This window comes from Lynx rufus, unplaced genomic scaffold (assembly GCF_022079265.1).
Source record: "Lynx rufus isolate CCGP_SWC_20201006 ecotype Redwood Valley unplaced genomic scaffold, mLynRuf1.p SCAF_3, whole genome shotgun sequence".
Lineage (NCBI taxonomy): Eukaryota > Metazoa > Chordata > Mammalia > Carnivora > Felidae > Lynx > Lynx rufus.
Window position 1 is genome coordinate 108,579,727 of NW_025814845.1, and position 12,123 is coordinate 108,591,849.

General features: G+C 35.2%; 1 pseudogene; it reads left to right on the forward strand.

Annotated features, from left to right (window-relative positions):
- Window positions 1-796: 796 nt before the first annotated feature.
- LOC124520269 (60S ribosomal protein L7-like 1) lies at window positions 797-1,754 on the forward strand (annotated as a pseudogene).
- The last annotated feature ends 10,369 nt before the right edge of the window (window positions 1,755-12,123 follow it).

Consider the following 12,123-nt stretch of genomic DNA (forward strand, 5'->3'; position numbering starts at 1 on the left):
TATTTTACTCAGTTTTCACAGAGTGAACATTATGAGCTTATATCATTTTTACCTGCCAGAATCCATTTGTATTGAAAGAAAACAGTTGTGTTATAAATATTTTATTTGGGATAATCTTATTTAACAGATGAGAAATTTTCATCCATATGGTTTATTCCAACTTATTTTTTATTTTAATATGTCTGTTTTTTGATAGAAACAGCTAACTGTTGCACATAATATTCCAACTAATATATTTAAAAAGCCCTCAGGATTTATATTCTTATGGTTGTTCTCTATTCTATGTGCTTAACTTTTACTAAGTTATTTAAAAATTACATTAAAAACAATACTGTTATTTAACACAGTTGACAGGATCATCTTTGGCACATAAAAATTGGTTGGAGTTCAGTATTCTGTGAAATGCATGCAATATTACTCCCACATTACTAGAATAAAAAAGTATAAAATTAAAGTCTTGCATAAGATCTTGGAGTATAAAAAGGTTTAGATATAAGAGGCTCAAATGATAATTACCAAAGCACAAAACACTTCATTAATTACATAGAAATAATAAAATTTGTAAAATGATGAAATCTGGAAAGTGATGAAGGAGAAAAGGGAGAAAGTTGGCTTTTATCTCTTTTTCTTAAGTATGCATTATAGAAGGAAAAGAAAATGTAAGAACTTGGGAAATGTTTCCGTCTCTTATTGTAGTCACTTGATTTCTATGGCCCTGTTGCAAGATGAATGCTGATGACTAAATCCATGTGGACTATAACATCATTAAAAGCTCACTCTTGGCAGCTTTAGAATCATGGTGGAGCAAAAGTGGAGAAAAAAGATCTCTTTGGTTCCAGACACTCTCCTGAAAAAGAGGAAGGCTTATCAGGCCCTTAAAGCCACTCAAGCAAAGCAGGCACTTTTGGACAAGAAAGAGGAGAAGAGAGGAAAAGAGCTCAAGTTTAAATGACTGGAATGGTTCCTACATGATTCCTGGAGGCAGCAACATGACAGGATGTGACTTAGATGACTAGAAATAAACCTCATGGCTTAGAAGTGCCAGATAAACACTCCTTGGCCTTTGTTGTACACATCAAAGGATTAAGAGTGAGTTCACTGGTGTAGAGGACCATTGCAAAGCTTCACCTGCAGATTTTCAGTGGTATCTTTGTCAGAGTGACCCCACCAGACCATAAAAATGCTGCATATAGTGGAAACTTATGTGAACTAGGGATTTCCAAATCTGAACTCTTTCCGGGAACTCATCTTGAAATGTGGACAAACCAAGATCAAGAATAAAATCATCCCTGGGTTGCCTGGTTGGCTCAGTCACTTAAATGTCTCTTGATTTTGGCTCAGGTCATTATCTCATGGTGTTCCTGAGATTGAGCCCTGTGTTGGGGTCCATGCTGTCAGCTTGGGATTCTTTCTCTCTCTGCCTTTACCCCCGCTTACTCGTGTGCATGTGCATTCTCTCTCTCTCTCTCTCTCAAAAATAAATAAATAAACTTAAAAAAATAATAAAACCATCCATTTGACAGACAACACAGTGAGGAGTACCTGGGAAAGTATGGTGCTATTTCTTAGAAGACCTCTTTCATGAAATTGCCTTTCTGGGGAAGAAATTCCAGGTGACCTCTGAGTTCTTATGTACTTTCTATCTCTCAGTGGCCTGTCATGCTACCAGGAATAGAGTGGGCTTCCTCAGGGAAGTGGGTTTAGCTGCCTAACAAGGTGAACGCATCAATCAGCTCTCTAGGCAGCTGAATTAAACCCAGAATATCTGAAAGCACAGCACATTGGAGGCATGTGTTTTATCTTTTAGAATTGTTATTTTCTGCTTTCTCTTCAGAAACTAGAGTGAGGGGTCAAAGAAAAGATGATGATGCTCCAGGCAGGCACTTCTCATCACAGCCCAGTTCCAAGGAAAAGTTCCAGTGTGTTTTCTGTGTTGAATTCAGCAAAGGACTCGTGCCATGGAAGAGGGAGTCCTGCTATGTCACATCTCCCAGCCTGGGGATTAACATTGGTAAATGAATTCCTAAGCATGAATACAAGACAGAAGTGGACCAAGCTCAAGAACATACTTGAAACTGGGGGTCCCCAGGACCTTGTTTTGGAAGGAACTTGAAATACAATTACAAAGAAGAACACAAAGACACCACTCTGTTGTCTCTGCTGTGAATCCATGTTCTAACTTTTCAGTGACAGATTTGCGAGTTCACAGATTTGGCTCGCGCTGAAGTACATCTGGTGGCTTCCTTATCCTAGCCTGCCATTGGCTTAGTCCTTTTCTTTAGCTCGGGATTTTACTTATTCTTGAGTCTATGAAAAGGGAAGGACCCTTTCCCAGGAAAATAGACACACTCAAATTTTTGTGTGGAAGTTCATAGACCTTCTTAGGGACTCATGCACCTTATGTGAGGAAGTCCGGCACTATATGGACTGATCACCTGGGCCCTAAAACTGTTAGTCTCCTCTGGTTTCATGTCCTGTGCAAGACCAAAGCTTACCAATACAGTTTATTTCCCTTGGAGCCAGTTCGGTGTTTCCTACTAGAAACAGAGTGGTAGATTCCTGAGCCCCCTGATCCTACCTCAGGGAAATGCCCATCATTTATTTCTGCTGGGCTTCAGAATGGTAGTTTCTTGGTTTGGCATAGATGAAATTAGTACTATTAGGTCTTTTAGTCCCCAGGCAGTCTTAATTGGATCCTCTCCTTGCATAGTCTAGACTCCAAAAGTATTATTGCTCTCTAACCTGTGGGTAACAATGTAGTAGACCAACACTAGGGCTCCTTGAGACATTGGACCTAAAAAGAGGATCTGATACTGCTTGTGTTTATCATCAGTGTCCAACTCCTAGGTGGGCCTTCCTCTGATCTTTTCACTTTGTTTCCTCAATTGACATCTGAGTAGTTGCTGAGGGTGTGCCAGGGATAGGGTAAGACTTGAAAACATGCTTAAATATCGTGTCCCCTGATCCCTTAAGATAAGCTTTACTGCACCTTTGGCTCATGGGGCCCTCAAATATAGCTGTGAGGTTGAGTTAGAAGTATAACAATGCTGGGGGCACCTGACTGGCTCAGTTGGAGGAGCATGTGACTCTTGATCTTGGGGTTGTGAGTTTGAGCCCCATGTTGGGAGGTAGAGATTACTTAAATAAATATAAAAAAAATTAAGTATAACAATACCTTAAAATGTGCCCATGAGGGAATTAATTAGGTTGGTTGGCCCAAGAGTTAACCTGCTAGGAATAGATGTTAGCACCTACACTTATACCTTAAACCCTTGTGAAATCAAATTACTTAAAAATGATGTATCAAAAAGCAATGGGAAAAGAGCATTTGTGAGTGTGAAAGCCCAGAGTTTCTGTCTCAGATCTGTTTTATACTAAATACAGGAATACCATTTTCATTCTTGTCTGCAAAAATGGGGCTAATGTAATCTAGCGTGTATGCCTCACTCACTCAGTTCTTCAAAGGGATAAGCAAAAAAATAGTTTTTAAGTTAGAATTCTAAGTAAATAAGTGTTATAATTTTTAAAAAGTCACTCTTATTTTTAGTTTTTGTTCCACATTTAATATTTCTTCAATAATAATGCAACTGTTGACTGGTTTGCCTAAAAATTAGTCATCTCTATTAAAATGTTGGCTGCCAATATCCCTGTCGTGTAAGTACTATTGAACAAATATTTTTACAGTTTATCATATAGTTTAACAGTAGAAAATATTATTGAATAAATAAGTATCAGAATCCTATGATATGAAAATTTAGGTGAAAATATTGTTTGCACAATTTCATCAATATATTTTATAAACTATAAAATATAAATAAGTTTAAAGCATTAAGAAGTATAAAATTAAAATATTTACTTTTTAGTTACTTAGTATTGGAAATCTCAAGTTAACAAACAGTGACGAACCGCAATATACTATGTGAACAAATGCTTCAGAATTATCAGTACACATAGGACAACTAAGCTGTACAATGACTATGTAAGGATGTTAGTTCATTGGTGGCTACAGGCACAACTGTACTACTTGACTAATGATGTTTCTATCTAAAATGTTCTCTTTAAAACAGTGAGTTATATTTGTCTATTAATATTTTTCTGGATCTGATAAGTGAGTGAATGACAGAGGGAGATGGAGAGAGAAGCAAAAGTATATCAGTTTATGAAATGTTATAGACAAAACACTAGGTACAAATGTTGCTGAATAAGGCAATAATTGTGGAGCCGATATTCTATGTATAAACATGGATTGTGTACAATTTGTAAACATATATACAAATGTATGTACACTTCATAATATAAATATATATATGTCTATATATAATACGTAAAATATTCATGCTATCATAATTTAGAATTTCATTCAACAATCAATGACCTTAATAAAGTAGAGTTTTCTGAGACCTTGTACTTTTAGAAAACTGTCAACACTGTTTAGACATTAATTGCATCAATATATGAAATCCAAATGGTTGGATTTTTTAAAAAGCTGATTCTGAAGTTAAAATTCACCTTTTAAACAGAGTCCAGGGAATTTGGCAGGGGCTTGGCAACAGAAGGGGCCATTGTCTTATTACACATGTATGAGTGGCCTTGCCTACAAAGTATGCATTTATTCAAGTTTTTCATCAGTTGAGTTGTTTACATTAGACAAATAACTGTGAGTTTAATTTTAACTTTCATTTGAATTCCTGATTGCTACTGCTTGCCACATGCCTGGTTAGTTGTGCAACTAAAACTATGAAATTCCACATATATATGAAGAATTTATAGGACACTTCAAACCTGAAGAAGTTTATGTGACATATTCATATTAAAGGGTATCAAAGTGTGTGTAACTGCTTCCTCTCTGAGGTAACATCTTGCAAATCTAGCTGGCTCGGCCTCCCTGGATTTTAATTTCTGACTCCTTAAGTCCACAAAATTGCCCAGTTCTACTTACATTTCCAATTTTTACACTAATGTCTAGAAATTGCTTCTAACCTGAGAACATAATGCTTCTTTATATGTTTGCCTTTATATAGGGATCATAGCCCTGCATGCATGTTGAGAAATATTTGAAAATAGTTTGTTTGCATATTTTACAAATGTCTTATTTGTTTGTTTAGAGTGGGAGGATAACTCTAGTTTTCATGTGGAAAGAAATGGAATTCTAATAATGTAGTTTTTAGGCTAAAAAACCTAATATCATAAGTAACTACAAGATTATATATAGATTTGTATCCCCCAAAGAGAGATAGATGATTGATAGATAGATAGATAGATAGATAGATAGATAGATAGATGATAGATAGATAGATAGATATACAATCTTGGTAACTGTGATACACGTTATTTATCTATTATGTTATTCTATTTATCAATTTATCTAAAGAAAATGGAGTGAATGGTTATCTCTTCATACAGAGACAATGGGAGAGACTGGATATGTCCATTTAGAACAAGATTCTTCAGGGGCACCTGGGTGGCTCAGTCAGTTGGGTGGCAGACTTCAACTCAGGTCATTATCCCATAGTTCATGAGTTCGAGCTCCGTGTAGGGCTCTGTGCTGACAGATCAGAGCCTGGATCCTGTTTAAGATTCTGTGTCTCCTTCTCTCTCTGCCCCTTCCCTGCTCACGCTCTGTCCCTCTCTCTCTCAAAAATAAATAAACATTTAAAAAAGTTAAAAAAAAATAACAGGATTCCTCAAAGGTACCTATAGTGTTTTCTTTCTTAACTGGGTTTTGAATGGGTCAGTTTTGCTGTAACTTAATAGTTTATACCTCACATACATTTTTATAAATTCATATCTAGTAAAAGTAATTTAGCAATACAAAATTACCAAGCAGCCTATTGTTTTTACCAAAGCTCAGTATACTGTGAAGAGTTTATCTTTGAGGTATTTTTAACATAAACTCTCCAAATGAAATAAGGAATTTTTGACATAGTGAGTAAAAACTTAAAAATGTTTAGAAGACACATGGAAGGAAATGCCTTGTTCTAGAAAGGCAGTATAGCTCAATGATGTTTGCACTCTCGTATCTAATAAAAGTATATCCAGTTCTGATTCTTTGATATTTTTAGCTCAATGTTTTTGGAAAGCTTGCATAACCTCTCTAAGTCTTAGGTCCACAGTGTACAATATGTATAACAAGTATACCAATTTCAAAATATAATTATGAGTAAAAATTAAGTAATTCATTTATGATGGGTTAATAAAGTTTGCCACAGAATAAACTTATAATAAAATACTATTATAATTATTATAATTCTGCTCAACACTGCTAACTATGGACATCATGTCTATAATATTGTTAAGCCTTTTTTGGGGGGTTAGGAAATTGTTTCCATTAAATTCAGTATGAACATGATTTCACTTAAAAGCAAATCTCAAGGAGATGGCATAATCTTTTTCTGTTCTGATGTCGGTGTATTATATGTGGTAACATTTTAAATGCTTGTTAGTATTGACAATATTTCTAGAATAGACAGCAAGGTTAAAAGAGATGCATTACCATTTTGACTCTGAAAGCACAAAGAAGATTAATGTGTTATGAATTTAATATTACTCGTGAGACCCACTTGCATGATTTTCTATCTTGGATTCACCAAGAAATCCCTGGTGATTGTGAATAGTTGCACCTGTGCTACCAAACTAGTGTCCATTTCCTCTGAAGTGGTTTCCAGGACGTTATCACAGATGTAGAATATAATGAATGTAGAAGCCTTGTCTGCTTTTAGAATCATTAAAATCTATTCGTGGTTTTGAGGCAAAGAAAGATGTAGTTCTGGTGAGATAAATGTATAATCTGAAAGTTTGTAGTTTGAAAGCACCCATAGACAATAAGTAGGTAATGCAGCTGTGTTTAAATGTACTTTATTTATGAAAATAGTAGACTAGATTTGGTACGCAGGCTGGAGTTTGCCATTCCTTCTTCTAAGGTCTTTACAGATACAGATTCATTTAAACATCATGAAGTTAATATGACGTGTTTTTTGTTTTGTTTTGTTTTGTTTTGTTTTGCTTGTTTGTTTGTTTGTTTTTGAGAGAGAGAGAGAAAGAGACAGAGCTTGAGTGGGGGAGGGGGAGAGAATCTTAAGCAGGCTTCAGACCCAGAGCAGAGCCTTACACTAGGCTCGATCTCACACAAGATCAAGATCTGAAGCCAAATCAAGAGTCACAAAAACAACTGAGTTACCCAGGTGCCCCTAAAGTGACAAATTTAAGACACAAACTCAGTTGATTTGGCTGCAAGGTCTGTGCTATATTCCTTTTCCTGATGGCACCTGTTCGGTCCACTTCTCTTCCTGATTCTCCCTCTATTCTATATTATTTTCATTATTCCCCCTGTAAGTACTGTATGTACAATCGTAGATGTCTTTTCCTCTTCTACACGTGGTTCTCTGCATCTTTGAAAACATTTATCCTTCCCATAGGTCTTACATTTCTTCATCATTGTGTTTCTTTCATTTTAATATTTCCTGAGGTTTTATGACAAGTGAGCATTTACAATTTAAAAAGTAGTCAAATTGATTTTCTTCATAAGTGGTAATTTCTATATTAATGCCTGAAAAAAATTTAACAATAGATTCTCTCTCTGTCAAGTACCCATTTGTCTTATTAAAAATCTGTAATAATAAATAAGAATAAAAGTTTTAGAACATCAACTGCAATGGAGACTGACATTGTGACAAATACTTACTTGATGAAGGAATATTTCCCTATGCTAAAATGTTATTCTTTAATTCTTAAAAATTTGACAATGGAACCAATGTAAGTGAAAAGTTTATATAAAAGTGTTAGAGTTGAAAACTGTGCTTATGGAAAAATAAGTGAATTTTGCCCATCAGCATACAGTTATTGATTAATGGCTAAACATACTCATAAGCAGATTTATGAGAGGAAAACAATCAGAATAGAGACTATCTGATTTATACATATGAAATCATTAGTTCATATGATACCTATTAGGACCGAAACAACTTTTAAAACAGATGAATACATATCTCTGCAATGTACTTCAAAATTCTGAAAATGGCATGTGCCCATCCTTTAAAAATTACCCATAATCAATTTTGGAAGCTATTAATAATGTTTTGCAACAAGATGTGGACTGTTTTTCGGTGTTAACTCCCTAAAATACATTTAAATACACATTTTTTAGATGTAGAAATTTAAATCTCTTCCAATTTTACTTCTGAATTATTGGTTATTAAGAAAGTTTCACTTATTTGTGTTGGGAATGAATTTCTGGTTTTATATTGCTAAATTCTGTATGTATCGTTAAATTCCTTAAATATTTTTTTTCTCTTAAAACCTCTTTTTAGATACATGATTGACACAAATGCTTATACTTTGTCTCCATTTATTTCCAATAAAACTTGCCTTTTATATCCACTTATTTATTCATATGTTCATGAAGAGATTATTACTAGAATATTGGTAGGAGAATATAAGCTCCACGGGGACAGAAAGTATGTTAATTATGCTATGTAACCAATGCCTAGAACAATGCCAGGAATATTGTAGGCTTTGAAGAAATGAATGAATGAAGCAGCTTGACCCTGTTACTCTTATTTTCTAAAACTATATAATTATCTTATATTTAGTTAATTTGAAACCACCTAAATTACAATCAGTAGAACACTGTCTAGTAACTTAAATTCACTTTAACAGATTCCGTGGCTTTTGAAACTTAATTAAACCATTTATTAAAAAAAAATCTATGTACTAAATATAGTGTTTTCTTTTACAGACTCAATAATGTACAAAATGCAAACCTGTGTTTTTAGACATTTAGAATCTGTAGGTTTGCAAGACTAAAAGTTCCAGTTCACTTCTACAAGCCCTGCTTCGGGTAAAGCACGAACCCTGGGTGATCCCCACTTCTCTCTCTCTCTCTCTCTCTCTCTCTGTCGCTTGCGGGATCTCTCTCTCTCCCTCTTTGCCCCTTGCTCACTTGCACCCTCTCTCTCTCTCAAAAAAAAAAAAAAGGCTTCCAGGTCACTTCTGATACGTAGGTCTTTCTTATTAACCAAGCATCTGACTTTTTGATTTCAGCTCAGATCATGAGGTCATGATCTTACAGTTGTGAGATGGAACCCCACATCGGGCTCTGCGCAGTGCATGAAGCCTGCTTAAGATTCTCTCTCCCCCACTGCCTGTCTCCTCTACTTTCTCTCTCTCTCTTTAAAAAAAAATTTAAAAAAATAAATAATAAAAAATAATAAAATAAGAACCGAAAGATTAGAAGTAAGAATAGAAGCAGGGTTTTTCCTTTTCTCTATCACTGTGAATGACTGTCTTGAAAAATTGAACTGCTCATCCTCACAACCCTTGACTGTGACAGATAAGACATCCTCACTCCTAGCAGGCAAATACTTTCACTAAGTGATAGCTTACTGGGAATAGGAAGGAATTCATTGAAGTAGAGGCTACGAATATCACCTGACACCGAGTGTTATCCTTGGCCTCACTGCCAATACCACCCCTAGAAACTGGCTTTTATTTCAACCCCAGCAGGACAACCAAGCTCTGGTGATGCCAAAAGTAACATCCTCAGTTGTTTTCCTCAATTCTAATTCGGAATCTCTGGTGATGTTCATTGCAGCCATTGTTCATCCTAATTATATCTTGATAGATTGAAATCTATGGGGAAAAAAAAGCCAAGTTTACCATGATCAAAATGTCCTATATAAAGTGGTGGATAAATGATGTAGAAATAAATTCAAATTATATATACATAATACATAAAATAACATGAATAGGACGGGTTATTATAATTCTCATTTCTGTACTTGGTCACCAAGTTAGTGTTTATAACTCCTTCTAAAAAATAATTTGCATATTCACTTTGTCAGCACTTTAGCTTGCCTGTCACTGTCCAGATGAAAACAAAACTTTATTTTTGAGGAATCTGAACCATATGCTTCTACTGATTCTAACATTAACTTTTTTTCCCTGGAAATAAAGAGTCATTTCATTAAATAGATTGAATTCCACCTAATCTCTTCTCTGGCATTATCTGGGAGCAACAATTCTATTTGTTTTCAAAGTCAGAAATAAATCCGTTACCAAAACAGTAACCTCATTATCTACTTGCTAACCCATTGGTATGAGGAGCCTGAAGTTGCCAATTGGCAACCCCTGTATTTTTCTGAGAAAGATATCCATACTATTATTTTTTTTTGTATAAAAGATACGAATTCTTTCTATGGTTAAAATTTTAAAGCAGTTCCACGTCTTCAAATATCCAGATGATAGAACGTTCCAATTTTGTGTTTGTATTATTTTTATTTGTGAGGTTTCTTTCTTTGAGCTTAATTTTGACTCAGGACTCAAATAATATCTGCACACTAAAGTGATTAATAGCTACTTAAATGTCTGTCCTCTCTCCCCCTTCCTCTCCCTCTGTCTCTCATCTATGTATCTATCCACATATCATTTCTCTACCCATCTTTTTCTCTCACTCCTCCAGTGTGTTAGGAACTTCAGCCAGTTGTAATGTACCCCTTATTTTGTCTGTGCGAAACATAGCACCATTCATTTGTTGCTAATGTATAGTACTCCTCAGTGTTCATGACACTACTATACATCATTTCCATGTCTTTACTGCAACTTTGGGAAATATAACCATTCTAATTGTTTTTCATTCTACTCCTAGGTAATAAGGAATATGGTAAGACCAAGAAATCGATGGGTATCAGCTTATTACCTTATTTTTTACCTTAAAATAAATGTGTTGGTTAAAGTAATGCTGTGTAGGATATCCAAAAGTGGTGGATGCCCACAGATGGTGGCCCTGACTGAAGTATGGTAGACACATACATGCCTTGCCCATGGCAAGAATACAAAAGAAGGTCCATATGCTGTAGGTCTAAATAATTAGAAGTGACAAATCAAATTAGATGACATATAACCTATCTTCCTGACAAATATGCCTCCATAACAACACGGAAAGCGAAGTGTGATTATAAAATTCTCTCATTCCTTGGAGTTACATGTCAGAATTCAATGGGATTAGGAGAAATCGTTCTTAGGCCCTATTACCTAGTCCCCAATCTGCAGAGTACCTAGATTCTCTTTGTGGCCTCCCTCATTTTTACACTGCTAATAGCTGTGCAAGCATGTGTGGACAGCCCAGCTCTATTCAAGTAATCAACGAAAGTGAAGAGTTGAAGGAAACATACATATTAGGAATTGTTCATGTTCCTCACTGGCTTTAGCAAATTTAATTTTTAGCATATTGATCTCAAAAAATATTTGGATTTATTTCTCAGAGTTTAAGAGCTAGTTGAACATGGCAAATATTCCTACAAAAGAAAATCTTTCCCAAACATTGTGGATTATGCTTCTCATATTTAATAAACAACCTCAGAACATCATGTAGCTTAGTCCACCAGTGACTTAAGATTGAGCCATTTGCAAAATACCTTCTTTTTTGTTACCACTCTCAGAATTCTCAGAATTTATTTGTATAATTATTACCAAGATCTTGTTGTGGTTCTATATTAGTTCACTTTTAGCACTTTTTAACTGATCTCCTTTCTGCTTTCATTCTCTTGTCAGTTCTCACCACCATTCCCCTCCTACACACACATGTTGGGATATGGCTCACCTTACTAGGTATAGACATAGTGAGGAGCAGTTGTTAGTGTAGGAGGAGAACCAAGTTTGCCCCACAAGACAACATCCTCAGCAAGGATTATCTGCTACCACTGCTTTTTCCAATTTAGCTTTTGACCCAAGTTACATACTGTTCAAGAAAGAAAATACTTTTCTCATAATAAAGGGGAGAAGGTTTTGCTTTGACAAGGAAAACTCTGTGAGAATTGGTGTTTTGTTTTGTTTTTTAGTCAGAGTTCTTATACCTTCTGTATTATATTTCTGAGGGTCCCACTCTTTTTGTAACAATGAAAGGAAAGTCTGTCACTTTCAGGCTATACCTCAAGTATTAAAATAAAATGTCTTTGGGGATATTTTTGTCCTGTTCTAGTCTTCTATGATGTGTATCACTATTAGCAATAGCCAGCCCAACTAAAGTTACTGAATTTTTCTTGTTTTTCATATAGTTTTAAGGTATCAGCCATGCTAATATTTAAAGCTTAATTCTCAAGGAGAACATCATTCCAGGTGACATTTGGT